Source organism: Prionailurus bengalensis, chromosome B2 (assembly GCF_016509475.1).
Source record: "Prionailurus bengalensis isolate Pbe53 chromosome B2, Fcat_Pben_1.1_paternal_pri, whole genome shotgun sequence".
Lineage (NCBI taxonomy): Eukaryota > Metazoa > Chordata > Mammalia > Carnivora > Felidae > Prionailurus > Prionailurus bengalensis.
In genome coordinates, this window is record NC_057349.1 from 79,630,781 (window position 1) to 79,657,068 (window position 26,288).

At 40.1% G+C, this 26,288-nt stretch overlaps 1 long non-coding RNA gene and 1 pseudogene across 1 annotated transcript in view; both read left to right on the forward strand.

Annotated features, from left to right (window-relative positions):
- LOC122489751 overlaps nucleotides 1–26,288 on the forward strand; it is a 44,325-nt gene that overhangs the window by 8,853 nt on the left and 9,184 nt on the right. Inside the window, exon 2 of the long non-coding RNA XR_006298988.1 lies at nucleotides 3,128–3,801. This is a non-coding gene — a long non-coding RNA (uncharacterized LOC122489751). The remainder of the gene's footprint in view (nucleotides 1–3,127; nucleotides 3,802–26,288) is intronic.
- On the forward strand, nucleotides 13,453–14,264 carry LOC122489750 (annotated as a pseudogene).

Here is a 26,288-nt window from a genome sequence, read left to right on the forward strand (position 1 = left end):
CTGTGAAAGTTATTTTCACACATATTCTTTAATTCTTACAACAACACTTAAGAAGTAAATAATTATTTCCATTTTACAGATGAGAAAAGAGAAGCTCAGATTGAGAAATGAAAGAGTTCAGGACGTGCCATCCAAATTACATTGCTTGGGGCTATTGATTATTTGGAGCTGAAGGTATTTCAGAAACAGCAGATGCAGGAGGGTCTTTCTGATTACCCTTTTCTACCTAAAAACAAAACCATAAAATTTCCCATGAGAAAAGTACCCTCCCTGTACCAGGAAGAGAAAAACATCCTTATTACCAGAAGACTGGGAATTGACACAGAAATGGGTCTGTACAAACAAACTTACTAATAGCCCCTTTCTTCCACTGGCTTCCTTTTCATTTATCTCCTAGCTACTTTTCCACAATTTACTGCCCTTCACTGAACCCCTTTGTCGTATCATTTCATCACAAATTTATGGTACCTTTGTCTAAAAGGTATAAATGCTTCCTGTTCTGGTCACTTCTTCCAGTCTTCATTTTCTTGTGAAAGCTCTCATGCACATGCAAAAATGTAATAAAATCTGTCCACTTTTCTCCTATGAACCAGTCTTGTATCAGTTTAGTTCTTAGGCCCACCTCCAGAACCTAAGAAAGGAGAGGGGAATTTTTCCTCCCACACAGAAACATAACCCATAACCACACAGCTAATGAGTGGCAGGCAGGGGATTTGATCCAGGTCAATCTGATTCAAAATTGTGGTTTTACCAATGACCATGGGAAAAAAAAAATGTGATTTTAAGTGTCTGGATTCTAAATATTCAATAACTTTGTCAGATTACCATATTAGCAAATATTGATGCCTTAACCCACTCCAGACCAATTGAGTTGGAATCCTTGGAAGTGGGGGGCGCGTGAGTGGCTCAGTCAGTTAAGTGTCCAACTCTTGATTACAGCTCAGGTCATGATCTCACCATTTGTGAGATCAAGCCCCCCACCAAGCTCTGCACTGACAGCAGGGAGCCTGCTTGGGATTCTCTCCCTGTCTCTCTGCCCCTCCCCAGCTTGTGCACATGCTCGCTCGCTCTCTATCTCTCTCTCTCAAAATAAATAAACTTAAAAAAAAAAAAAAAGAATCCCTGGAAGTGGGACCCAGATGTCCTATTTTAAAACTCTTGTAGGTGATTCTAATGTGCACAGAAGGTTGGGAACTGCTTCCTTGGGTCACTTTCTAATTTGAGGTTGTAGGTATCATCTACCTGTCATTTTATTTTGAGGCAACATCTCTGCAAGTCCACCAAAGCAAAGATTTCTTCTTCTTTTTCTTGGGTTACTAAAGTACCAGGCACACACAGTGAGTCTCTTGTAATTGGAAAGTGTCAGCAATAACACCTATCCAATACCTTGTGGAGAAATACTAAATATTTGAAGTAAAAATTTAAAATATTTGAGAAAGGAAAAGGAAGACTTTTGCTTACTTGCATCAGCAGAATAAGTAGAAATGAGCTAATTATGGAGAGACAGAATAGCATTACAGTTAAGCATGCTGCCCTTGGAGCCACAAATCCCAGCTCTCATGGTCACTAACTGTATGTCCTTCAGCAAGTCTCTGAACCTCTCTGCTCACTGCTTTCCTCCCCTAGGAAATAGAGACGATGTCAGCAACTCCTTCACAGGATTGTTAAGAGAGTGAAATGAGCTAATATGTGTGAAGCATATGCAGCTCAGAAGCATTCTGGGTCATCTAGGGCTGTTATGCCTATCTTTCCCTGCTAGGGAAAGAGGATTTTGTCCGTTTTCTTGCCAACCAGATCTCAAGTCCTAGAACAGGGCCTGCCACAATGTGTCCTCTCCATAAATGCTGATTATTGTTGTCATTTTTGAAATTAGATAATTAAAACAAATGTTATGTGGTGTGTGCCATTTAAAAATAGTCATTGATTCTAAAGCTAAAAATATACCATTTGCTCATAAATCATGTTATGCCATCATACTTTCAAAGGAACTTGGTGAGCCACCATAAGATAAACTGAGGAGCTCCTGGGTGGCTCAGTCGTTTGAGTGTCTGACTCTTGATTTCAGCTCAGATCATGATCCCAGGGTTGGGTTGAGCCCTGAGTGGGGCTCTGCACTGAGTGTGGAGCCTGCTTGAAATTCTCTCTTTCTCTCCTTCGCCTCTCCCCTACTTGTGCTCCCTCTCTGTCTTTCTAAAAGAAAAACAATAAAGAAATTGAGAGCATCGTTTTAAAAATATGGTGAGACATAACTATACAGAACAAATTGATGGTTACCAGAAGGGAGGTGGGTGGGGGGGATGAGTTAAATAGGTGATGGGGATTAAGGAGTGCACTTGCTGTGATGAGCACCAGGTGATATATGGAAGTATTGAATCACTATATAATACACCTGAAAGTAATATTACACTGTATGTTAACTAACTGGAATTTAAATAAAAACTTTAAAAATATATGGTGAGGGGTGCCTGGGTGGCTCAGTCGTTTAAGCGTCTGACTTCGGCTCAGGTCACGATCTCGCAGTCCGTGAGTTCGAGCCCCGCATCAGGGCTCTGTGCTGACAGCTCAGAGCCTGGAGCCTGTTTCAGATTCTGTGTCTCCCTCTCTCTCTGACCCTCCCCCGTTCATGCTCTGTCTCTCTCTGTCCCAAAAATAAATAAACGTAAAAAAAAAAAAAAATTAAAAAAAAATATATGGTGAGACAGTCAAACCTTAAATTTTACATATGTCATCATCCAAATATTTTTTAAATATTTATTTATTTATTTATTTTAAGACAGAGAGAGTAAGCAGGGAAGGGGCAAAGAGAGAGAGAGAACGAGAGAGAGAGAGAGAGAGAGAGAGAGAGAGAGTCCTAAGCAGACACTGCACTGTCAGAACACAGCCTGACTCAGGGCTCTATCTCACCAACTGTGATCTGAGCCGAAATCAAGAACCAGAGGTTTAACCAATTGAGCCACCCAGGCACCCTATCATCCAAATAATATTGGCTTTCGGTTAGATTTAAAATATGCAAAAATGAAAAGCATTAAATATTAAGATTATGGAATTTAGTGATTTTACCCTTTTCCTCAGATTTCTTTCACTATTATTCCACCATCATTTCTTTATCTGTTTTTCCTCCTGACAGCAAACTGAGAGCAACCTCATCTGCTCTTGAGAAAGAGAAAGAAAAGACAAGAACTAGTCCAACAGTTGAACTGCATTGAATAGTTTAATGCTACCCTTTTAACAGCTGGAAATTTTTCATGGAATGGTTCCAACCACTCCTCAACTTGGGAAAAAATCATTAAGGAACCTTCTGCCTTACAAGCAATTCATAACCCCTGGCAAAGTTGAATCTAAAAAATATACAACGTGCCTATGAGTCATCCTTAAAATACTTTTCTTCAATAAGCTTCTGTAATGGGGAAAAATTATCATTCCACACAAGCTTCTGAGACTTGTTACCACTTTGCAGATTGAATAACCCTTGGAGACAAGGCAATCTACCAGCTAGACAGCCTGGAAACAGCTTCCAGACCAATCAGCTGCTGGGAAACAGTTTTTGGCCCAATCACCCACCTGGAAACTGTACATGGACCACTCGCTGTCTTCTAAGAACCACTTCTCCTAAAATCTGCCACTGCTGCCTTGCAAACCAAACCAGAGAGAGAAAATATGCCTGAATTATTTCTACACCGACCTTGTGAGTCCCAGCCCATCTGTGCCCTTTTGACAAGTGCTTCGAACTCCATGCCCCTCAGTGGAATTCATTCTGTATTGAATAATTTTTTGGCCAAGCCCTATCCTTTGTGGAAAGAGGTAAGGAATAAATACATTTAAGAATATATCATTTTGTACATTATAGCGGGTTTTTTTAATGTTATTTTATGGGTTTTTTTTCATTCAAACTAGGTGATTGCCAACCTTAGCTGCACATTGGAATCACCTGGGGAGTATTAAAAATCTTGATGCCCAGGCTTCACCCTGGACCAATTAAATCAGAATTTCTGTCATCAGTCTTTGTTAAAGCTCCATAGATTATTCTAGTGTGTGTCAGGGAGCAAGAATGTCCTGTCCCCTTCAAGGTCTTTGTAGCTGGACTAAGAATCAAATTGACACGAGACAGATTAACAGGAGAAAATAAAATTTAATAGCATTCCTAGGGGGAATCCACTCAGACATGGAAATAAGGTATATATGTCATTCTGAATTAAGAAGAAGGGAGTAGAAGTCTGGGATTTCAAAGGGAAAAAATGCAATTCACAGGAAAATGAAAAGGAGTGCATGTTTGGTAAACAAATGTTTGGTGGGCCACTCAAAAACAAGGGGACACAGAGGACTTTGATCAAACAGGCCTTGCTGGATTCCTCCCTGTCTACCATATCTAGTTCCTAGTGTAAGGTAGTTCTTTATGGTGATAGCTCTCTTCTTGGAGCAGATCCTCTATCTAAATGCTTTTTAGGCAGTTGAGGGGGAGGTAAAGAACTTTTCCTAAACCTGTTGGATTTCAATTGCTTTTTAACTCAAAATAATCTTCATGCCATAATGGCCTACGCTTGGGGCAGCCTACCCTTGGCCCCTACCTATGCATCTTAAGTTGAAAACAACTGCCTAACTAGATCTTAAGAACTTGCCAAAGGCAAGCAATTTCTTGCATTTTGCATTATCTCACCCTGCCCTGCCTAGACAGTTTTTCTGCCAAGCCCTGGCAATCAGTTGATAGTAAACACACAGGGAGTTTCAGCAAGGTGCCTGGGATCTGGGGTAAGATCAGGACTACGTCACCCTCTGAGCTCAGTAAGGGAATATGGAATCGTTGTAAGAGCTTGTTATTGTGGACTCAGGTCTGTGTTTGAGGTATATCTCTATCACCGTCTAACTCTCTGTCCTAAACTAAGTTAAATGTAAAATGGGGAAATAAAAGTATCTGTTTGAGAGGATGTCATGAAGATCACATTAGATAGTAATAAGTAAAGCACTTAGCCTGGCCCTGGGTACTTGCTCCATAAATAGCCAACTAAGAATAAACACAAAATTGTTGAGATGACCCACTTGCAAAAGTAATCCTTCCTAAGAGATAATTTGTAACATTAGCAGGGCTTAGAAAGTAACCTGCAGTGACAGTGTTCAAAGTGTATCCTCAGGCCTGTTATTTAACTCAACAGAAATGTAATCAAATCAACCCTCCTGTAACTTGAACATTTCAAGTAACATTATAGTAATGGAAGTGTCCTTGCCTGCACAGTTGATAAAAAGAAGAAGGGGCACCTGGATGGCTCAGTGGGTTAAGAGTCCAACTTCAGCTCAGGTCATGATCTCACAGTTGGTGAATTTGAGCCCGGCATCGGGCTCTGTGCTGACAGCTCAGAGCCTAGAGCCTCTCTTTCTGCTCCTGTGCTGCTTGCGCTCTGTGGTGGGACCATTTTTATTCAAGCTTTTGGGAGACTCTCTTGGATTATTGGATAAGATAATCCAATAATTATCTTGGATTATTATTATGATAAGAAAGAAACTGCACTGCTAGTCCAGCTGCAACTTGACTCTTTAGAATCAATAGCCATTTTGGATTCAGGAAATCCTTGGAGAATATCAAACCTTACCCTATTACAAAGCCTCCTGGATCTGGGAGTTAGAACTATACATATAGCAGCCTGGTCTTTTGTCCTTGAGAAACCTCCTCTCAAAACCCAGCAAATAGTAGGAAAAACTTTTCAAAATCTAATTACATTTACATTTTAGTTTGTTAGAGCAGGAACTTCTGTTTTTAATTAACCTCTGCTGGTCTCCGTCTGCATGCAGGACACACAGTGAACTTGATTCTTCCAGTATCTTCAAGAAGCCTTAGGAATAAATCAATTATAGATCTATTAACTCTTTCAAGCTATACAGCTTCTGGCTCATGACATTTCACTTTGCACCTGCCTCTCCATCCCCAGCTAGGCATCTTACCAATATGTATCGCTGGTCATAAATGAAAATAGAAATTTCTTCTGCTATGGATATAAAGGGAGGGACTAAATCCACTCTAAAAAATAGTCTTTTTTATATTCCCCAGAAAATAAACTATTATTTAATGATTCCAACTATTTTCTAAATGATGCCTTCATATCCTCAATGTAATTGCAGCCCTTTAATAAGCTTTATTTAATAAATAATACTCCTGAGGCTTGAGAGAGCTCATATAGGAGTTAACACGCATAATTTATTTCCCAGGGTATGGATAATATAGACTCAAAATTGTAATTTGTCATCAGTATATACTATGAGTATAACATACAGTGACAATTTTTTCTTTGTTAAAAACTTTTTAAATGTTTATTTATTTTTGAGAGAGAGAGAGACAGAGACAGAGATGGAGCACAAATAGGGGAGGGGCAAAGAGAGAGGAAGACATAGAATCTGAAACAGGCTCAGCTCTGAGCTGTCAACACAGAGCCCAATGCGGGGCTCAAACTCACAAACCTGTGAGATCATGACCTGAGCCAAAATCAGACACTAAACCAACTGAGCCACCCAGGAGCCCCTGACAATTTTTTCACATACATTCTTAGTTGTTTCATATACATCCCTAGTTGTTCCAGTCACATTTGTTGACATGACTGTCATTTTCCCCATTGAGTTTCCCTGGCACCTTTGTTGAAAATCAGTTAATTGTATATGTGTGAGTCTATTTCTGGATTCTATTGTGTTCCATTGATCTATTTACACCAATATTACACTGTCTTGATGACTGTAGAGCTTCTTAGTAATCTTGAAATCAGGTAGTAAAGTCTTCCGACATTGTCCTTTTTCAAGATCATTTTAGCTGTTCTGTATCCTTTGCAATTTCACATAAACTTTACTACCAGCTTGTAAATTTCTTTTAAAATTATCCTGCTTGAATTTTGACTGGATGGCTGTAACTCTATAGATCAATTTACAGAGGGTAGGCATAATATAACTATGAAGGCTTCCAATTCATGAACAATTAACCACTCCATTTATTTAGACATTTATCCCTATAATATTTCATATTTTTACTGTACAGGTTTTGCACATTTTTTGGTAAATTGATTTATTCCTAAGTATTTTATATTTTTATTTTCTTGTAAATCATATTATCTTTCAGTTATATGTATGGCCCAGTAACATAAAATGTATCTTGGTGAATGTTCAATGTGCACATTGAACAGGGGCGCCTGGGTGGCTCAGTCAGTTAAGCGTCTGACTTCAGCTCAGGTCATGATCTCATGGTTTGTGGGTTTGAGCCCCATGTCGGGCTTTGTGCTGACAGCACAGAGCCTGCTTGGGATTCTCTTTCTCCCTCTCTCTCTGCCCCTACCCTGCTTGCACTCTCTGTTTCAAAATAAAGAAATAAACTTTATAAAAAAAATAAAATAAAATTATTGGATCATCTAAGTATGTCAGGTCAAATTGGTGAGAGTATTGCTTAAATCTTCTATATCCTTATTGTTATTTTGTCAGTTATTCTATCACATACTGATAAAAGAGTACTCAAATCTCCAAATATAATTACAGATTTATTTCTTTATTATCAATTTTTGCTTTTACATACTTTGAAGCTCTGTTATTAGGTGTATATACACTCAGGAATTTTACTTCTTCTTGATCAGTTGCCCCTTTTATTATTACAATAATATTCTTTATCCCTGGAAATACTCTTTTTCTTTAAATCTGTTTCCTCTGATATATAGAAATACTAGCTTTCTGACGTTCAGTGTTTGCATGGTATAGATTTTTTACTCTTTAATTTTCAAACTGTGTTTTTATATTTAAATGCATCTCTTGTAAATAGTATATAATTGGGTCATGCTTTTTATCCATGCTGATAATCGCTGTCTTTTTATCAGACTATTTATTCTGCTTGTATTTAGTATAATTACATTAAAACATTATCATACAAAATACATATAAAGAATTACTAAAGATTAAAAATAAAAAGGCTGGGGGGCGCCTGAGTGGTTCAGTTGGTTAAGCATCCAACTTTGGCTCAGGTCATGATTCCCCAGCTTGTGAGTTCGAGCTCCGCGTTGGGCTCTGTGCTGACAGCTCAGAGCCTAGACCCTGGCAGGTTCTCTATCTCCCTCGCTCTCTGTCCCTCCCCCATTCGCACTCTGTATCACTCTCAAAAATAAATAAATAATTTAAAGATGGTAATAAGTAAATAAATAAATAAATAAATAAATAAATAAATAAAAATAAAAAGGCTGGGGCACCTGACTGGCTCAGGGTCTTAATCTCAGGGTCATGAGTTCAGGCCCCACATTGTGAGTGGAGCCTAGTGAGAATAAAATTTAAATATTAAATAAATAAATAGGCAAACACTCCTATCTATCTATCTATCTATATCTATATCTATATCTATATCTATATCTATATCTATATCTATATATATGTCAAGGCATAGGGAAATATGTTGCAGGTGTATTTAAGTCTGCCCCTTCATTATTTATTTCTTATTTGTCCCCTCTCTTCTTTGTTCCTCCTTTTTGGTCTTCTTTTGGATTGAGTATTTTTTGTATTCCAGCCTATCTCCTCTATTGGCTTTTTTTCTAACATTTTTAAAGTGATTGCTAAAGATTACAATATGCATCCTTAATTCATCACAGTCTACCTCAAATTGATATTATACCACTTCATGTAGAATGTAAGAGTCTTACAACAGTACACGGTGACAATTTTTGATAAAAGTTGTATCTTGTTTGAAACTTCAGATTTATATATGTGTATTTATTTATTTATTTATCAAAACTCATTAAATAGAACATTTAGGATGTTTGCATTTCACTATATATGACTTTTACCACACACACACACACACAAAAGGAAACATAAAGAAACATTAAGCTCTAGTTAATGATATGCATACTGACATGTCACGGGATGAAGTTTATTGATGTCTGCAACTTACTTTGATACACATCAAAAGATAAGATGAATTGATGAATGCCAAGAAGAATGGCTAGATGGATAAATACGTGACAAAACAAATATAATAAAATATTAATTGCAGAGTGTAGATAATTCTTTTAATTTTCCTCTTTCTTTAAAAATGTTCAGGGGCGCCTGGGTGGCGCAGTCGGTTAAGCGTCCGACTTCAGCCAGGTCACGATCTCGCGGTCCGTGAGTTCGAGCCCCGCGTCGGGCTCTGGGCTGATGGCTCAGAGCCTGGAGCCTGTTTCCGATTCTGTGTCTCCCTCTCTCTCTGCCCCTCCCCCGTTCATGCTCTGTCTCTCTCTGTCCCCAAAATAAATAAACGTTGAAAAAAAAAATTTTAAAAAAAATGTTCATAATAAAATGTTTGATAAAAAAGCCACTATTCTGGGGTGCCTGGGTGACTCAGTCAGTTAAGCGTCTGACTTCGGCTCAGGTCATGATCTCATGGTTTATGGGTTCGAGCCCTGCACCAGGCTCTGCCCTGACAGTGAGGATCCTGTTTGGGATTCTTTTTCTTCTTCTATCTCTGCTCCTTCCCTGCTCGTGCTGACTCTCTCTCAATATAAATAAATAAACTTTTTAGAAAAGCCCCTCTTCTAATGTGACATGAAAATTAAAATCTAATTTGTTTTGTAATGTCAATTAATTATATAATGAAACCTTAAGGACAGAAAAAATTATGCACATAAATTTTGTTGTGGTGATGACCTTAAAGCTCTATCTCAGTAACTCCTTGACCTTCTTAATTCCAGACCTGGCCTGAATCCTAAATTCAGCACTGTCTGCAAGGCTGCACAAGATCTCACCCTTGTTTGCATTTCCAGCCTCCTCCAGCAGCCCTCTTCCCCTGGCTCTCTGCCCACCAGGCATATGAGACTTTCAGTTCCCTGAATGCGCTGGGCTCCTGCTTGCCTGAGGCCCCAAGGCCTCCACCGAAACTGTTTCCTTGCCTAGAGTACCACCCTGCAACACCCTCTCCTTTTCAGAAAGTCATGCTCATTACTCACTCAGATTTCAACAGAAATATCATTTCCCCGATGAAATAGTCCCTCATCTCCCAAAGTAGGTCAGGTTCCTATCCTGGAGGAACCCTGGGAAAGCACCTCACAGGGTCTGAGTTGCTCTGAAGCCAGCACAGAACCATGGAATTTCCCTCTTAAAGATAGCAGATGTCCTTAACAGGTCCTGACCTTTGTAACTTGTCCTTAAGTAAGTCACTCCCCTGCTCAGAAGTCGGGAGGAGTATGTGTAACCTCTAAAAATCCCTGACTTAAAAGCCAGTTTTGGTTTAGAAATAATGCTGGCTTGCTTTTTATGTTACATAAGAAGAGCAGTGTGCCCCCTCAGTGCCCTAAATGAGGTAAGAGAGCCGTGATTGGAAGTTAGCCGAAAACCCAGAGCTTCTGCCCTCAGGAAGCGATGCGACAGAGGCAGAACAAGATGGAATGAAGATGAGACTAAAGGCAGGAAAACCACTTATGAGGCCACTGCAAATAACCAAAGGCCTGAATTAAAGCAATGAATGCTTTAATTCATGGAAAAAGAGAGAAGGTGACAGATCGGAGGGGAAGGATATATTGGTCTTTGTCACAGCACATGGCATATGTGGAGGGTGAGTGAGGAGCATTTGGGTAAGAGGATGGATTTGGGGACTCCTCTTTTGTCCTCAGTCACCACAGCTTTGGGATGCCAGTACAGTAAGTCCTAAGCTGAATGACATTTAGGTCTCTACATAGCATCTCCCACAAGCACCATAACCCCAAATGTCCAAACTGATAAATGTTTATGATCTATAATATTAAGCAATGAAAATAACACTGATTAGGGGCCCCTGGATGGCTCAGTCAGTTGAGCGTCCGACTTCAGGTCATGATCTCAAGGTTTGTGGGTTCAAGCCCTGCATCGCTGCTGTCAGCACAGAGCCCACTTCAGATCCTCTGTTCGCCTCTCTCTCTGTGCCTGCCCCCCTCTCAAAAATAAATAAATGCTTTAAAAAAATGATAACAGAATAAATTTATTAAAAGTTCTGGTTTTCTGGAAGTACCCTCCACAATATATCTCCTATGTCAACTCTTTTTTAAAAATAAGACTAGGAACAATTTCTCAGAAAGCATCATTTTATATTATAACAGAAATCTATTCTTTTGATAATGTTAGTTGAAGTAGCCACTGAGAAACAATCAATTTTAAAAAGAACATAGAGTACTTCTACAAAGATTTATTACCGATATGGATTTCTTTTTTTAACTTAATGACTCACCAGCAAAATCCTTTAGAATTGGAAGGCTCTGTACTTTGCAAGATTGCCAAATTGTCACTGATTTATTCCCCTAAGTGTAATTTGAAAGAACCTGCTGTGTAAATCTGAATACTGTAAACCTGTAAACCATGAATCTTTTCAAATCTACTTTTCCTATTAATGGTACCTAATGCCTGAGATAGAATCACAAATTGGGAGGAATCTGGGCCTATTACTGTGCTAAACTTCTGTGCAAAAACAAAGAAATAAACAAAAACTGAAAAAGAAAGGGAGAGAGAGAGAGAATTTATTAGTCTGTGTTCCTGAAAAGGCCAGGGCCCAGTTCACTTAAACTATGGCTACATCCAAGGCTTCAAATGATATCCAGGAATTTCCCTACCTCCCCTCTTAGCTCCACCTTCCTCTTGGTTGCCGTCACTTTCAGACAGCTTCTGAAGCTTCTGGACTTACCTCTTCCCAGACTAAAGTCCTATAGAAAAGAGAGTTCCTTTCTCTCTCTGAGTGAAGAGTCAGTGTTCCAGGATGGTGTCAGCATCAGTCTGGGGCACACTTAAATTAGGATAATTAAAAAATAATTTATTTTCATGTTTTATTTACAAAAGCTGATTCTTAGCACTTCCTCCCAAGTCTGTGTTCAGTGATTTCACACTAGTAGCTTACAGTGGGCCACGATGGGAATATTTACACTAAGCAATTGGCAAATGCTACAGATTAAGGCTCTTTCCCTCCTCCCCCCTCCCCCCCCCCAACCCTGGCCATTTACTAGCACACCACTGAACTATTTGCAAAAGTGTAGGAAAGGTGTAAAGTTCTTGCAAGGACCCAGGACTAATAGCAGCAGAGGTCCAAAGGAACCAGGGGAGAGACTTTAACCAGACTCCAGAAGGAGAGAAGAGCAGTGACCTTTAATTAAGGGACATGGGCAGTCTGAAGGGGGTATCACAGGAAAGGAGCTGAAAGATAAATATCCTGACCACTTTCTGCACCAAAGTGGGCAACAATGTTTTATAGATTCTGGAAAGAAAACGTGAAAATGACATAATCAATTGTTAATTAATATTATGAGGATGTGGAGTATTAGCTTCCAATTTATTTGCCTAATGCTAAAATGTCCAGTGCTAACTTTGGAAAGTCCCCATGCTTTCCTTGCTGGAAACTCCCATGGCCAGACAGTTCAGAGAGCCAGTCTCATTCTCCTCACATGGACTTCCTGTGTCTACTGGTTTCAGATTCACTTTTATATACAAGCCTGAGAATTGCCATTGAACTAAGAATTTAGTATGTGAAAAATGGTGTTTCAAAACAGCAGAGGAAAAGATAAAGGGTTCAATAAATAACATTGGGACAATGGTCTAGTCATTTGGAAAATATAATAAAATTAGTTCCCTATCTCATACCAAGATCATATGTTTCTGATCTTAGCAGGACAGAAAGCCTTAAGTAAAATACGAAAAGCAAAAACCATAAAGTAATGACTAGGTAGGAAATATTTGCATATGCAGATAGATATGGATACTATATAGATATTTATATAGGTATTTATCAAACAAAATATATATAAAGAACTACTAAAGATAAAATGTAAAAGGGCTGGGGCGCCTGACTGGCTCAGGGTCTTAATCTCAGGGTCATGAGTTCAAGCCCCACATTGTGAGTGGAGCCTAGTGAGAATAAAATTTAAAAATTAAATAAATAGGCAAACACTCCAATAGAAAAGAGCGGGAAAGAGTATAAAAAAGCAATCCTAAGAATAGATGTCCAATTTCCTTAGTAGTTAATTATGGAAATAAGAATCCACTTTACACCTATTTGCTTTGCAAAAACTAAGGATTTGTTATGTCAAATGTTATGTCAAATGTGTGTGTGTGTGTGTGTGTGTGTGTGTGTGTCAAGGCATAAGGAAATGGATACCCACTCACTGCCAGAGGGAGTATAAACTATTATGACCACTTCAGCAACAATTTGACAGTACTTTTAAAATTAAAATGTGCATATCGGGGCGCCTGGGCGGCTCAGTCGATTGGGCGTCCGACTTTGGCTCAGGTCATGATCTCACGGTCCGTGAGTTCGAGCCCCGCGTCGGGCTCTGTGCTGACAGCTCAGAGCCTGGAGCCTGTTTCGGATTCTGTGTCTCCCTCTCTCTCTCTCTGCCCCTCCCCTGCTCATGCTCTGTCTCTCTCTGTCTCTCATTAATAAATAAACGCTAAACATTTAAAAAAAAAAAAAGTGCATATCTTGGGGTACCTTCTGGCTCAGTCGGTACAGCATGATCTCAGCGTCATGAATTTAAGCCCCCATGTTGGGCATGGAACTTACTTTAAAAAAAAAAATTATAAAAAAAATAAATAGGATGGTGACTTTCTGCCGGCTACTGGGCGGGAGCGGCCCGTAGGCGCTGAGCCTGCTCCGGGGCGCCAGGCGTCTAGGGGTGCGGATCTCACCCACCGGAGAGAAGATTACGCACACCGGCCAAGTTTATGATGATAAGGACTATAGGAAAATTCGATTTGTAGGTCGAAAGAAAGAGGTGAATGAAAACTTTGTCATGATTTCATTGCTGAGCAGCCTGTGAGTGGAGCTGACAGTCCTGTGGTCGCGTGTGATAGCGGCGGGGGACGGGGTGCTTTTGCCACCCGGAACTGTACATAAACCTGGACAAAGAAACAAAAACCGGGACGTGCGGCTATTGTGGACGGCAGTTCAGACAGCAGCAGATCACTAGGGCGGCCGAGCTCTGCACTCGTCTCCGCGTTAACACCGGAGCAGCCAAGGGCCTAGTGCTGTGCGCTGCCGTCTGAATAAAGGGCGTTGTGACCCAGGGGGAAAGAAAAAAAAGAAAGAAACTGCGCACTTCAGTGGTTTTTTATATATTCATAGAGGTGTGCAACCATGACCGCTATGTAATTTTAGAACATTTTCATCACCCCAAAAAGAAATATCCATCACCTACCCTCCCCCAACCCTAGGCAACCACATATCTAGTTTCTATCTCTTAGATTCCTTTTCCTGGACATTTCATACACATAGAATCATACAATTTTTTTTTTTTTTTTTTTTTTTTGGTGTGTGTGACTGGCTTTATTCATTTAGCATGTTTTTAAGGTTCATCTATGTTGTAACATATATCAGCACTCCGTTCCTTTTTATATATTTTATTATATGGATATACCACATTTTTTAATTCATTATCCATTAATAGACCTTTAGATTATTTTTACCTTTTGGCCACTGTAATTAATGCTGCCCTGAACATTTGTGTACATGTTTTTGTATGGACATATGTTTTTGTTTCCCTTGGGTATATACCTAGGAGTGAAATTGCTGGGTCATAAGATCATATGATAACCATCTGTTTAATATTGTGAGCTGACATAGTGTTTTTCAAAACAACTGCACCATTTTACATTCCCACCACATTACTGTTCTATTGGTCTATTGTTTCCTTTTTTTAAAACCACCTCAAAAAAAGTTTATGTGTATATTTGTGTGTGTGTATGTGTACGTGTACAAAGATCAAAAGAGCAAAATCCTAGTTGAGTATCAGGTTGGGAAGTCCCCCTGGGCTAAGGAGGAGAAGAGAGAGTAACTAGAACCTGCCAGAGTCATTGGCAAAGCAGTCTGAAAAGTCAAGGGGGATGGCCCAAGACAATCAAGGTTAACACACGTCCAGAAAGGCTCTCCAGCTGCTGGATGGAGGAGATGGCTTGGAGCCAGGAATCCTGTTTTTCTGATTCGTTTGGAACTCTACAAGATATTGAATCAAGACAGCCCTAAACATAAGGAAGATTATTACAAATAGGGTCCAGTTTCAGGAGAAAGGGCCTTCTGAGGATCACACCCAGGTGCAAGGGCTGGTGGAGCCAGTTTTGACAACCTACCAGCCAGAGTTCAAGACCAGGCTAGACCAGGCTCTAGACCTGCATTCTGAGCTGCAAATACTGGGCATAGTAGATGTGTCCCTATGGTGAGTCAGGCATGATGGGACCTGGGTGGCTCTCAAGCATGCTAGCTCTGGAGACCATTTCCTGACTGCCTAGTGGGGAGGGTTACTTTAATAGACCGGGCCACAGCCTTTCTGGGACCTGAAAGATATGGCAATATTATAATCAGCACACAGGAGTGGGAGGGCTGCAGCAGGCGGAGGCTGGTAGTACATAGCATAGGAATGACAAGTTCCAAAGAACTTTCACACACTCTAGCTCATTCGTTCCCAACCTGGTGGGCTGGCTTGCCCAAGGACTGTAATTATCCCAAAATATCTCGACACATTTCTAAATTGCCATTTATAACATAGTTTTTACAACTCTTTTCTAAACCTACAGTTAAGACATAACCGAGAAAGTCGGCTCCCCAGAATGGGAGCCCCTCACAATAATATTCATTAAATAATTATCCAACATTTCTAAATGTAAAATGCATTAAATAATCTTTTATCAATAAAAATTATTTACTTAAGCTTAATTTGCTCTTTTATTTCCACTAGCCAATGTAAAGTTAAATGTCCTGGGAAAAAAAGTCTGCACAACGAATCCTACTTTTCTGTGCTTCTTGTTCTCTCCATAGTTTCCTTTTGTGATTTTTTTTTTTTTTTTGGAACCAGACCACTTTGCTAAAGTATATTAAAGAGATTAAAATGTAGATAAGAAGATAAATCACTTGCCTCTAGTAAATAGCACAAAGGCCATCCCTTCTATTCAATCCAGAAGTTTAGTTGATAAGGCTGCTTCGTATGTGCATTCTATTCAAAAGCATTTAGAATTCAAAAGCATTCTAAAGGAGATTAATCTGAATTGTGAGGAGATGTTTGGTTTTCTTCTCTTTAAATTCCACTCAAGGGCGCTGTTTATTTTAATAGGGCCAGGCAAATTTTACAGATGTAAAATTATAAGAAGTTTTGTGTGAAAAATTCAGGTTAACAGACACCACATTCTAATGTAGTCAGCAATGATTTGTGGCTCATACAAGCATCTAGGGCAGCTGCCAGGCTGGCTTGACCCTTAATCCAGCTCTGCCGGAAGTATTCACATTTTCATTTGGCAAGAGAGTGGGGCACCAGGGTGGCTCAGTCAGTTAAGAGTCCGACTTGGGCTCAGGTCATGATCTCAAGGTCTGTGATTTCGAGCCCATTTTGTGTCAGCCTGTGTGCTGACAGCTCAGAGCTTGGAGCCTGCTCCGGATTCTGTCTCCCTCTCTCTCTGTCCCTCCCCAGCTCATGCTCTGTCTCTCTCTCTCTCTCTCTCTCTCTCAAAATTAAACATTAAAAATTTTTAAAACAAAAAACAAAAGAACTTCAGTTGACACAGCCTCTTGAAGTAATGGATTCTGTATTTTAATGGATGCTATATAAAGAGCTATTTTTGTTGTTGTTGTTGGAAAGACTGTTAGGCTTCAGGAATGTTACCTATTTCTATTTTTTTCCGGATTTGAGAAAATAATGAATGATTATTCCTCATGAGTTTAAGACTTCCACTTTTTTTTTTTTTTTTTGCAAATGGAATCTTTTCATTTTTACCGCCATACATAATTCCCTCTGCCCTTGATCATTTTTAATGTCCTCTGCTGGATCTTTTCTAGAGCTATTGTATCTTTGAAAGGCAGAGACCAGAGCCCCATGAAATATTCATCATATAAAGTATTCCAGGACCAGGCGCTTCTTCAATTACAGTCACCTCTCTTCTCTACAACAATCCCCAGACCTATTTCAATCATTTCCCCTGACACATCTCCCAGACCTGTACTTGCCAGAGACTGAACCTCATTTGAGAATCCATGGCTGGTCCCTCCATCTCCACATGAACTCAATGCAATCGAAACAAAACCCACCCTTGAGGCCACAAACTTTCCTCCATCAAATATTAGAGTTTGAGAATGTGCCAGACATTGTGCTAAGTATGTAGAGGTAGGGAGAGGAGGTGGTTTCAAATATTAATAAGCAGTAGCCCTTAAGAAACACACAGTTTCACAGGAGAGACATACGAATTAAAAATTATATATCTAGGGGCTTAGTCGGTAGAGCATGTGACTCTTGATCGTGGGGTCATGAACTCAAGCCCCACATTGGACTGAGAGCTTACTTTATATATTTATTTATTTATTTATTTATTTATTAACTTATTATTTTTAATGTTTATTTATTTTTGAGAGGGGGGGCAGATAGAGAGGGGGACAGAGGATCCAAAGTGGGCTCCTAGCTGACAGCAGAGAGAGACCCTGATGCCGGGCTTTAATTCACCAACCATGAGATGATGACCGGAGCCAAAGTCGGATACAACCGACTGACCCACCCAGGTGCCCCAATATAATTTTTGTAAGCTTAAAAAAGCAAGTAAGCCACCTGGGTGGTTCAGTCGGTTAATGCCCTGACTTTGGCTCAGATCATGATCTCACGGTTTGTAAGTCTGAGCCCAAGTCTGGCTCTGTGCTGACAGCTCGGAGTCTGGAACCTGCTTCGGATTCTCTGTCTCCCTCTCTCTCTGCCCCTCTCCTGCTCGTACTCTCTCTCTCTCTCTCGCTCTCGCTCTCTCTCAAAAATAAATAAACATTTAAATATATATATTTTAAAAAATTATATGTCTAGGTGCACCTGGTTGGCTCACTCAGTTAATGTCTGACTTTTACTTTTGGTTCAGGTCATGATCTCACAGTTTTGTAGGTTCAAGTTTTGTGCTGGCAGCTCAGAGCCTGCTTGGGATTGTCTCTCTGCCCCACCCCCATACTCATACTGTCTCTGTCTCTCTCAAAATAAATCAAAAACCTTAAAAAAGTTTTTAATTAACAAAATTATATCTCTATATGTAAATGTTATGGGGTTCAAGTCACCTCTAGGAAGTTGTGCTCCTTTCCTATCGCTGCTATGACAGATTACCACACATTTAGTGGCTTAATTCAACACAAATGCGTTCTCTTTCTGTCTCTCTCTCTATATATTTTTTTAATTTTATTTAAATCCAAGCTAATTAACATATAGTGTAGTACTGGTCTCAGGAGTAGAATTTAGTGATTCATCACTTACATATGACACCCAGTGCTCATCCCAACAAGTGTCCTCCTTAATGCCCATCACACATTTACCCCACCACTCCCCCACCTACCTCCCCTCCAGCAACCCTCAGTTTGTTCTCTGTATTTAAGAGTCTCTTACGTGGCACAAAAACAGATACTCAGATCAATGGAACAGAACAGAGAACCCAGAAATGGACCCACAAATGTATGGCCAACTCATCTTTGACAAAGCAGGAAAGAATATCCAATGGAATAAAGACAGTCTCTTCAGCAAGTGTTGCTGGGAAAACTGGACAGTGACATGCAGAAAAATGAACCTGGACCACTTCTTACACCGTACACAAAAAATACGTACACAAAAAATCAAAATGGATAAAAGACTTAAACGTAAGACAGGAAGCAATCAAAATGCTAGACAAGAAAGCAGGCAGAAACCTCTTTGACCTTGGCTGCAGCAACTTCTTACTCAACATGTCTCTAGAGGCAAGGGAAACAAAAGCAAAAATAAACTATTGGGACCTCATCAAAATAGAAAGCTTCTGCACAGCAAAGGAAACAATAAACAAAACTAAAAGGCAACCGACGGAGTGGAATATCAGATAAAGGGGTTAGTAACTAAAATCTATAAAGAACTTATCAAACTCAACACCCAAAAAACAAATAATCCACTGAAGAAATGACAAAAGACATGAATAGACACTTCTCCAAAGAAGACATCCAGATTGGCAAACAACACATGAAAAAATGCTCATCATCAGGGAAGTACAAATCAAAACCACAATGAGATACTACTCACACCTGTCAGAATGGCTAACATTAACAACTCAGGCAACAACAGACATTGGTGAGGATGCGGAGAAAGAGGATCTCTTTTGCACTGCTGATGGGAATGCAAACTGGTGCAGCTACTCTGGAAAACAGTATGGAGGTTCCTCAAAATATTAAAAATAGAAGTACCCTATGACCCAGCAATTGCACTACTAGATATTTATCCAAGGGATACAGGTATGCTGTTTCGAAGGTGCACATGCACCTCAATGTTTATAGCAGCACTATCAACAATAGCCAAAGTATGGAAAGAGCCCAAATGTCCATCGATGAATGAATGGATAAAGAAGATGTGGTATATATATACATACATACATATATATATGTATATATATACATACACACATTATATGTATACACATATAATATATATATAATATATAATATAAAATATATATAATATATATTTACACATATAATGGAGTATTGGCAATCAAAAAGAATGAAATCTTTCCATTTGCAAGATAATAATAAGGGTATTATGCTAAGTGAAATTAGAAGACAAATATCATATGACTTTACTCATATGAGAAATTTAAGATACAAAACAGATGAACATAAGGGAAGGGAAGCAAAAATAACATAAAAATAGAGAGGGGGGACAAAACATAAGAGACCCTTAAATATAGAGAACAGAGGGCTGCTGGAGGGGTTATGGGAGGGGGGGATGGGCTAAATGGGTAAGGGGAATTAAGGAATAACTAACTTGGATATAAATTAAAAAATAAATTATTTTTAAAAAAGAAAGTAAAAAGTCTCTTATGGTTTGCCTCCCTCTCTGTTTTAATTTTTTCCTTCCCTTCCTCTGTGTTCATCTGTTTTGTTTCTTAAGTTCCACATGTGAGTGAAATCATATGATACTTATCTTTCTCTGACTGACTTATTTCACTTAGTATAATACACTCTAGTTCCACCCATGTTATTGCAAATGGCAAGATTATATTCTTTTTGATCATAGAGTAATATTCCATTATATATATATATATATGTATGTATATATATATATATATATGTATGTATATATATATATACCACATCTTTATCCATTTGTCAGTTGATGGACATCTGGGCTCTTTCCATAATTTGACTATTGTTGGTAGTGCTGCTATAAACATTGGGGTGCATGTGCCCCTTCATATCAGCACTCCTGTGTCCTTTGGATAAATGTCTAGTAGTACAATTAAATATCTAGTAGTACTGGGTCATAGGGTAGTTCTGTTTTTAATCTTTTGAGGAACATCCATACTGTTTTCCAGAGTGGCTGCACCACAAACGTGTTCTCTTATAGTTCTGGAGGTCAGAAGTCAGCAATGAGTCTTTAGGACTAAAATTAAGGCGTTGACAAGACTGGTTCTTTCTGGATACTCTGCAGGTAATTCCTATCTCTTCCATCTTTTAGAGGCTGCCAGCATTCTTTATCTCACCCCAGTCTCTGCTTCCATTAGCACTTTGCCTTCTCCCTTCTCTGACTGTCCTACCTTCCTCATATAAGGAATCTTGTGATTACACGGGACTCACCTGGAAAATTTTACGTCACTTAGTCACACCTGCAATCTCCCTTTACCATGTGAAATCACATACTCGTAGGTTCCAGGGATTAGGACATAGACACCACCATTCAATCTATCATTGAAGTCAAATGAGCAATGTCTTGAAATAACACTTCAATATTAAGTGGTAGCAATGACTAACTTTTATTTGGCCTTTGCTCTGTACCAGACACTTTCCTAAGTACTAGACACGTTATTTTTCTCCTTCAGTCTTTACACTAGCCCTTGGAGGCGGTGCTTGTTGTAAGCCCCATTTTACAAATGTAGAAAGTGAGTCTCAAGAGATTAGTAACTTACCCAACAGCCCAGCTAGCAAATACAGAAGACAGGATTCAGATGAAGGTGTCTGACCTACAGCCTTTGCTCCAAACCACTGATAAAAAGGGAAATGAAGGAGAAGGGCATTCCTGGACAAGAAAACAGTATCTTAAAAAGCCCAGAAGCTTGCAAGAGCTTGCACATTATAACTGTAATGAGGATGTAAAAGGAGGAATGATGGAAGACAGAAATGGGAGGGGAGATAAGGATTTGATGGTGATGGACTCCATGGTGGGTGGCAGGGTCCTGTGGCTAATGGTCAACCATTAAAGGGTTTTATTCTTTATTTTATTTATTTAGAAAATCATTTTTTAAGGGTGCCTGTGTGGCTCAGTTGGTTAAGCGTCTGACTTCAGCTCAGGTCATGATCTCATGGTCAGTGAGTTTGAGCCCCACATCGGGTTCTGTGTGGTCATCTCAGAGCCTGGAGCCTGATTCAGGTTCTGTGTCTCCCTCTCTTTCTGCCCCTCCTCTCCTCACACTCTGTTTCTGTCTGTCTCTGAAAAATAAATAAACCTTTAAAAAAAAAGAAAGAAAATCATTTTTTAAAGTTTATTTACTTACTTTTGAGAGACAGAGAGAGCAGGGGAGGGGCAGAGAGAATCTCAAGCAGGCTCCACACTGTCAGCCTGGAGCCCAACATGGGGCTCGAACCCACAAACCGTGAGATCATGCCGTGAGCTCAAATTAAGAGTCAGATGCTTAACCACTGAGCCACTCTAGGTGCCCGTAATGGGCTTTAGAAAGGAGAATAACTTGATCAGATAGTTGTTTGAGAAAGATAACTGTGGCCTCATTTTGCATTTTGGAAGTAAATGGCAGAGGTGTGAATATAGCAACAAGGAGACCTGCTGTGAGGTTTTTCAGAGATTCCAAATAAGCAATGGTGGAAGCCTGAACTAGAGCCTGAGGAGTGGGAATGGAGAGGAAGGCCAGACTGCAGCGTCGAAGAAGGGGCAGAATCTATTGGGCCTTGCTGACTAATCAAGTGAGTGTGAGGCAGGTAAGGAAGGCGGAGTTAAGCATGTCTCAAGTTTCTGTCATGGGCAACTGGTGTCAGTAATTGGGATGAGTAATAGAACTTGGAAGTATTAAGACTGTATAGAAAACCCTCTACTTATATTAATAAAGTAATTCTCTACCACCTGAGAAACTGAACATTAATGATGCAAATTACTCGGGTCCAATAGCCCAATCACAGTGTCTCTACATCCTAGCCACCTGGTCTCATCCTGTTACCACAACCTAATGGAACTGACTATGGTGGTGTCAACAAATCAAACTGCCTACCAACCATAACATATTTAAAACCTGTGTAATCTTGCTCTGTCGCTGAGAAGATATTCTAAGAGGACTTTTAAAAACATAAAGCCTTTTCTCTCTTCTCTGGGAAGGTTTGGGCTAACTGAGGATGAGACAAACACCACATGAAATAATGAACAAAATTACAAGAGATTTATAATTAAGTGCTAAATTATGAACTACATTCTATTCAGAGGAAAGTGATATATGCTATCAGCTCCCTCTGACCTGTCAGCACAGAGCCAGACGTGGGGCTTGAATTTATGAACCGCGAGATCATGACCTGAGCCGAAGTCAGATGCTAACTGACTGAGCCACCCAGGCGCCCCGAAGATATTAATTTTTATTGAGCATCTACTACCAAACCACCACCCTAAGAAGTATTGTCCCATTTTCCGGGGAAGGGAAAGGAATTTCCTCAAGTCACACATTTACTTATGGGGCCGACCCAGGGCATGAACTCAGGAGAGACTGTCTCAGAGGTGGCGCTCCGGGAAGGCACAGCAGAAGCTAAGACTGTAAGGCACATGGGGACTGGTTTGGACAGGCTGATGGGTGTGGCAGAGCAGGGAGAGTCACATGAGGAAAACCAGGAAGGCAGAACTTGGCACAAGTTGTTAGTTATGCCAGAGAGGAGACATTCTGACTGGAGACTTTCAGTTCGCCCACCGCTGCTGGGTGTTTTAAGCATTTCAGTTTGGCAGTAAACATAAAAGTTTAGTTACAGAGGCGTAAGCCTGGAATACTCAGTGACGGGCTCACTGCCATGAATAATTGTGACAAAACAACAGCTGTTACGAGATCATGAGGCAGCGAGCCCCACCTCAGTACACTTGTGTCCCACCTAAGGACTTTCCAAAGTTCGGGGAAACCAGGCCAGCTGAGCGTTCAAATCGCCACTCCCATCACACTCCAGGTATGTATTTTATTGGCGAGAACGATGACTAACTAGTGGGCTGACTTACATGCAAGTTCCTACTTGGCCTTTTTCCTGTCAGCAAAATTTACTACTGTCTTCTAACTCTCCTCCTACTTCAGTATTAAAAATTGTTACTCTCCCAGCAGTAAAGCACATCCAGCCAAGTGACAAGCAAAGAAATGTTAAGGAGAAGTACACAGACAATATGGGCTGGACTTTACCAGGAAGAACAAGAGCACATACTGGCCAGGAAGTGTTGCAAGGAAGGAATTTTCTAGAGCCTTATGCAAACCTCAGTTATTATCCTGGGCAATGTTGCAATTTCACTTCTGGTTTATATTAACTAGTACTAGAAATACATAAGGAATGACCTAATTCTTTTCCTTTCATTAGAACTCTACACTGGTAGGCTGTTTCACTTACTAATTTAAAAAAATCAACATTGAGTATCCCTTTGAGCTCAACACTGACTTAAGTTTTGAAATATGTCATTACAATATTTAATAAATATGGATTCCTTTTTTTTAGCATTTATTCACTTTTGATAGATAGAGACAGAGCATGAGTGGGGTAGGGGCAGACAGAGAGGGAGACACAGAATCCGAAGCAGGCTCCAGGCTCTGAGCTGTGAGCACAGAGCCTGACGAGGGGCTCGAACTCACAAACCATGAGATCATGACCTGAGCTGAAGTCCGATGCTCAACCGACTGAGCCTCCAAGGCACCCCAAATAGTGATTCCTTTTAAAAAGTTTTTTGAGATGTAATCTTACATTCCATGAAATGCACCCATTTTCAGCGTACAATTTAATAACTTTTAGTATGTTGACAGAGTCGTGCAAATATCACCACAATAAGAATTCATTTTTGGGGTGCCTGGGTGGCGCAGTCGGTTAAGCGTCCGACTTCAGCCAGGTCACGATCTCGCGGTCCGTGAGTTCGAGCCCCGCGTCAGGCTCTGGGCTGATGGCTCAGAGCCTGGAGCCTGTTTCTGATTCTGTGTCTCCCTCTCTCTCTGCCCCTCCCCCGTTCATGCTCTGTCTCTCTCCGTCCCAAAAATAAATAAACGTTGAAAAAAAAAAAAATTAAAAAAAAAAAAAAAAGAATTCATTTTTGAGCTTTTTTTTTTTGAAGATGTTTTTTAAGTTCATTTATTTTGAGGGAGAGAGCCTGCATGAGCAGGAGAGGGGAAAGAGATGGGCGGGGGGGGGGAGAGAGAGAGAGGAATCCCAAGCAGGCTCTGCACTGTCTGCTTGGAGCCCAACATGGGGCTCGATCTCACAAATGGGGAGATCATGACCTGAGCTGAAATTATGAGTAGGATGCTCAACTGACTGAGCCACCCAGGCAGGTTCCCCTGAAGATTTTCTTTTTAAGTAATCTTTGCACCCAGTGTGGGGTTCGAATTCACAACCCTGGGATCAAGAGTCATGTGTCCCTATTATATGCTCTTGAAAATTATCTACTGAAAAATTCAAATAAAAAAACAAGCTCAGGGGCACCTGGCTAGCTCAGTCCATAGAGCACATGACTCTTGATCTCAGGGTTGTGGGTTTGAGCCCCATGTTGACTGTAGAGATTAGTTAAAAATAAAATCTTTAGTAGGTTCCTGACTGGCTCAGTCAGTAAAGCACATGACTCTTTTGATTTCAGGGTTGTGAGTTCAATCCCGTGTTGGCTGTAGCAATTACTCAAAAAAAAAAAAAAAAATAATAATAATAAATGAAATCTTTTTTTATTTTACAAAATTTTTTAAGTGGGCTCCATGCCCAACATAGGGTTTGAACCCACAACTCTGAGATCAAGAGTCACATGCTCTACTGACTGAGCCAGTCAGGCACCCCCTAAAATAAAATCTTTAAAAAAAAAATAATTTTCAAGAGTAAATGATAAGCCACAAAAAGGTTTGTATTCCAAGTTATTAATTAAACTTATTATCCAGTTTTACTTGAGTGGCCAGAGGTCTCTCACACTGCTCTTTCAGAAACCTGTGTTTGGAGAAACAGTGTGTCCAGGTAATGTGATTTATTGTTATAGCACATTCTGTAGTTTGACTACTACTTGATGTCCCTGAAGTAAATGAGCACTGAGTAAGGAGGGGACTATGCCCTCACATATGGTAGCTAGCAACCAAGGGACTCTTAAAGTTACTAATGAGTTCTTTTGGAGATCCAAAGAATCAGCTATTTTTAATGATTCTTGATAGCACACAAGGGAAGTCCCCTCATGGATCAACAATGTCAAGTATTTCTACTTTTGCTTTCAGCCCTGATTCTAATTCCCTCCACTCACCCACCTCTCTCACTGTGACCTTGAAGTATAGAACAAATCTCTTTCCAGTTCTTCCCTTTCCCACATGGATCTCTATGACCTTGATTTTGGCTTTATTTGGTTTGCTTTCCTTTCATGCTTGAAATGATTCTTTATCCACTTTCTCTGTCAAAAGTCATCTTTATTGCTGTCTCCTTCTCCCCTCTCTTCACAATCTATTCTGACAGCATATACTGAAAGTTTTGCTTATACTCACAAATTTGAAACTTGGTGTGAGGAGTTTCTGAACTCTGGTTCTGTAGTTAGCTCTTTCAGGATTTTGCATTCAAAATCTCACTCTTAAGCTTCCCACTCTCACCATCACCTCCTGCTGCCATCTGAGCTCTGACTTCAGTAATTCTTCCTTATTCCAATGGATGTATGGTCCATTGATCCTAGAACCATTTCACTGTCCACAATGTCCTCATGTCTGTCCTTAACCAGCTTCTATCCATGATTCATTACTACCTACACCTGACCCTCCTTCAGACTTGCCTGGCAAAACCTAAACCCATGGCAAAAAATTGTCCACCTTTGCACCAAAAAGAACCAGCACTTTCGAGACCTTGGTTTTAGCCCTTACAACTCATTTATGCACTTGACCATGGCAAGAGGAAAACAGCCAATCATGTGGAGTGGCTCACATAAAATTATGACCACTAACCCCAAGGCTGCCTTTAGTGCTGCCTGACAATCCTATCATATTTCCCTAAATAGTTCACTTTCCACTCACCAAGACAACTGTTTCACACCTTCTCTTCTCGCCTCAAACCTCACACAGCTGATGACCCGATCTCCCATTTTCCTAAGAGAAGCAACCAGAAAAAATGTCTTCCATGTGCTCTGATCACCAACCGCATTTATCATATTCTCTGCCTTCCC